The sequence below is a fragment of the Montipora capricornis genome, chromosome 13 (assembly GCF_036669925.1).
Source record: "Montipora capricornis isolate CH-2021 chromosome 13, ASM3666992v2, whole genome shotgun sequence".
NCBI classification, from domain to species: domain Eukaryota; kingdom Metazoa; phylum Cnidaria; class Anthozoa; order Scleractinia; family Acroporidae; genus Montipora; species Montipora capricornis.
The window spans coordinates 19,887,011-19,892,010 of NC_090895.1; positions in this window are offsets into that span (position 1 = coordinate 19,887,011).

The following is a 5,000-nucleotide window of genomic DNA, read 5'->3' on the forward strand; positions in this document are numbered from 1 at the left end:
CCAGAAATGTATTTAATTGCATATGCTCTGTGACACATATTGTGTGTCTTGTTCGCACGCTCGCGACTTATATAGGAAGTTTTTTTTTTACCCCTAACAGCAAATATGCTGTTTGTTTCAATATTTTTTTCTTCAATGGAAAAAGGTTTTTATACGATTTCCAGCCCCTGTGAATTTATCATGTTGTGTAATTCTCGAGCTTGAAAAATGTGCATATGTGGGTTGAAATGTAATACGGGGGGATTTTTGTGGTAGTGCACTGTAAGCCGGGCATGCATATTAGGACAACCAGTTAAGGTCTTAGTACTTTTTTTACGTATCCGCTTAGTTGCGGAATGCGCTACCTGAATGTATCCGTACCACTGAGTTTAGTGGTGCACTACCTTTTAAAAGAGACTCCAGGGTCGCATTTTGTACAAAGACTTTTATTTTTAAGTATTACGTATTAGGTTATGTATCTGTATATGCTATGTAATTTAGCTGCAAATTTAATGTGTCAAAGATATTAGCTATTGTAGTTATTCTGAGATGAAACAAAGTTTATGCATGTATGTACCTTTAGCAGGGCGCGTGGGTACACTTCGTAATCTGCGACTCCAGTGATTACCACATTACAGATGAAATGACTTTTCCCTTGAATATATAAGCCAACGAAATCTTACGCTAGATTGTAATAACAGGGGCGGTCTTGAGCTCTGAGTAGGCGTGGGGTTTGTCTCACACAATCTTGTTCCCACAGCCTCCGCTACCCTTGTCCAGCGGAACGGGCACAGGAGGCTCTGGAATCATCCAAAACCGGAACCAGAAAACTCTGATTCCGTTTGAATAACTGCTCGTGCGCGAGGGAAGACGGTTAGAAATCAACAAAAACAGTGGAGGTCACTTTGCCATGAAAGCGCTGACTTTTCACTCGCCAGACAGTACACATGTGTATAAATACAGATCCTAATACACACGACACGTTTAAACTGCGAAAAATAAGAAACTAACGAATACATTTTGTCAATCAAAACAGATTTCAGTATCTGGTGTCACTCAAGTGACAATTGCTGCTTTTAGAAAAACAGAAACGTTACGGAGCTGGTAAGTTGTAAAACGATTTATTTCTAGATAATCTTCAACTTCTTATGGATAAAAATCCAAAAGAAATCACGATGTTTGAGTTAAGAATTTGAAAATGGCAGGAAATAAAACCGTTTTTCAACAGCCAGTCTCTCTTTCCCGACCGCTGGCCAAGGAAACGATGACTCTGGGAACGAGATTGTGTCTCACATGGTTTAGGGGGCTAAAGATCTCTTCGTCAATGCCGTACCGGGAGGCGAAGTCGGTAACAGAGAACCGCGAAAGGCCAACTGCGTTCAAAAGCGATCGCACGGGCCGAAATCCCGGGATGACTCGTTTGGTACGACGCTCCAGCGCCTGGATACGCTAAAACTTGTGGCGAAAAGAAGTTGTAATGGAACTTGAATACGATCAACATGTCAGCCCAGAAGCCAATGTTTCTCGATTCTCTTTTAATTTCAAGGCAAGCCTTCCTTTTTTTTTTTTTTTTCGTTCTAACAAATGAGTAACAGGCTGGTATCCACAAGGTTTTTAACCGCATAAAAAGATCTGCTTCGTCGTATAAACGAAAAAAAAAAAAAATTGACTGGAACACTGCAGTTCAATACTACCCAACTCAGTCCCTTGTGTTTTTTAGTAACATGTACCACGGGCAACCCAGTGTAAGCTCATGGAGCGGCTAGTTTGCGTTTCATTTTGGTGCTTTTACGTCATCAGAAGAAGACTTCCCAGACGTTTGGAGATACCCAATTTATTCGCTGTGCCCGTAGTTCAGACACATCCCTTAAAAAAACATAGTTAATATATGGAGATGGTTATGAAACTCGACATGTTTCTTTGTTTTATGTTTTCATTTCCTGTTTTGGCACCGACCATGCCCTAACCAAACCCTTTTGTTAAAAGAAAACCAATCAAAAGTTTCGATTAATTTATTCAAAAGTTAGTTGTGAACCGAGGACAAAAGAATGTGCATGGTAACCGTCAAGTTTACAAGAGATGCAAAAGCACTGCTCTCGCTTTTGAAGCTCTCGGGGTTCCACTATAACCTGTCCATTTGTATGAACTATGCACAAACTATATGTGTAATACTATATCACTTCACGTCTTACAGCGCATACATTAAAATATTTACGTAACAATAATACATTCTTTTAGTGCTGGAGAATAGTGGACTCTCTTTGATGCTGTCCTTTTAAAGGATTTTTTTTTTGTTTTTGCGCACAGCATTTTGATGAGTTCCGGTTGGCTTGAAGATTTGAACATGCAATACCCTCCCAGTAGAAAAAAGCTGAATCGATCTAAACTAATTCAGCAAGCCGTAAATATTTAACGTAGGTGACCAACTCCGACGTGGATTGTGTTAACTGACATCGCTTTTGAAGGTTGACCAAAAGGTTTTTAAAGTTGCCATCGCAGCGAATAAATAATATTAATTTCAGAATCCAACTGACCTCGCTCAATCTCATTTTTAATAATATACGTGGATAAATTCTCCATGCACTACTTGCATAATCCCATGATTCATTACATTTGGGGAATTTTTTACATAAAAACAGTGGATATCCAGTTCACTGAAGAATGATAGTCCCAAAAGTAAATAACTTGTATTGTTTTTATGCAAAGAACCCCGCAAGACGCGTTGCATTATGAAATTGTGCAAGTAGTGAATCCTGACTGGCTAAGATAAATCCACTTTCCAGGTAACCCTATGTGAAAAGAGGTAATTCGGCGTAAAAAGAGGTAAAAAACAGAGCATTCTGATTGGTCAAAGGACAAAGAAAGTCAATTAAACCCAAGCGCCATATGGCGCAATTTTTGCGTGATACAAGTGTGTTTCTTTTTTAATTACAACAATTCAATCTCGTGAAAATTGGAATAAATAAGCACCCACTAAACGGTCTCGTGCAAGATTTGTTCGTTTTTCAAACTGAGCTTGAAATTATGTGATTACCTGTATTTTGCAAAACTGAAATTGACACCAGTTCCTGTAGCAATAGAAAATCTTAAGAAGTGACTTTGAACTGTTCATTTTCACGTGCTTCAAGGCACTCACCTATGTTGACGTAATTCTGAGGAAAAAAAGAAACCAGTTAAAATAATAATAATAAAAATAACCATTGACGTCATAATAGTGCAAAATGAAGTGTTCTGAAGAGACATTCGTAAGTGTTCTTCCCAAGTGGTTAAAAAATTTAACTGTTGATGATTGTAAGAAGAATAATATAAAAATATAAACAAAAAACGTTGAGATATCTGCAGGATGCAGCGTTTTCCTCTAATTATTTTGACGCCTTTCCAGACTTTGATTTACCGTGAAAAAAGGGTACGAAATCTCTTCCTAACCCAATTCTTCAAGTGAGCATAAATCGTTGTCGGATGGTCAACCACTCAAGCAACCTACATAGCTAGTCGATCGACGGTTAATGTTACTGTAAAAAAAAATGTAGTTGAACGCCTGGGGAAACGGCTTCAGCCACCGTTCGATTTTGTTGCAACATTTGATTAAACTTCACAACAGGCCTTCTATTCTGTCCCAGGATGCGGGCTACGTAGGTACGTAATAGGCCATTTTCAAAATATCAAATATTCAGATAGTGAGGCAGTGAGGACAAAAAAAGAAAATAGAAACACGCTGAAATGAATATGAAAAATATTTGCATACCACCCACTTTCCTTTGTCTTTGTCCTCTAAACATCTCTTAAAGCTGAATTTTAATATATCGAAAAAAGCCTAATGAGAGACCGATTAGGGCTCACCTGCAGAGCTAACAATGTTGAAAGAGGGTGGCAAACGGATTCAACTTCATTTAAAGCTTCACGATGACAAAAGAAATGTTTAAAGGGGAACTCCGGGGTAAAATTGAAGGTATTTTGTATGTTTGGCCTCGGGTTTATGTCTCAATTTTTGATAACATCATTCCCATATCGTTTCATTCAAATGAAATATTGCACCTGAAAGACGACCAAAAATGCAAATAGAAATCCGTCATCTTGAAAATTGCCCGCTTGTTCAGAAAGCGGTCAGCGTATCATCGTGTGACGTAGAATCGTCAAACCTTTCTTCAAACCCAGAGTTGTGTACAATATTTTGCATTGGCGAAGAAGGGGTTTTGCCTTTATATCATCGCTAAAAATGGCCGATTCTGGGACGTATTCTAATAAAATCGATGAGGAACATGCCTGTGGAAGTTTTTCAATTCGGCCGTACCAGTTTGAAAAGCGTGAGCTCTGATGAAGCGGTTAGCAACCCCGAAGACTTAGGCGACAAATGCATGGGAAGCGATGAAGAAACAAATGTAAAAATTATACTGCGAAATTCAGACTGGTATGTTGTACGAGTTATCCGTTAATTGCAATTCTATAACAGACTAAGTGACAAATAAACTCAACTCTGTTGATAAATTGTTATATTGGTCTTTCTGTTTCTTCCTTGTTGCCTTTATAAATCGATTAAAGAGATGCAAAAACGGAGCTTTCCTTCAGCTACTCCATTTATTGCGCAGCTTCATTGCGGCTTTATTTACTCTTTCAAAAACAGCAAAACATTATAACGCAATCCTTGATAATAAACTTTACGTCTTAAGTTTAGCTCAATGTTTTAAGGGAATACGCGTGAAGGCAACATAATTTGCTTCTGCTGCTACCAATGCTTACTTTCGCTCCTTCTCTGTTCATAAATGCATTCCTAATAGAAGAAAGTCACGAAGAATACAAAGCAAATGCAATAACCTAGCTCTTGGAGTATAATTATTCATAACTCTAGCCCTGCTATTGAGCACTTTATTGTCTGATTGGATGTTTAGACTTGGTCTGTACTTTTTAATCAGGAGCATCTCGTATATCAGACAGTCCATCTTTCCTTAGCATAACTTCAATTTTACCCCGGAGTTCCCCTTTAATGGCTATTGAACCAAAGTTTAAGGTCATTCAGAATCACT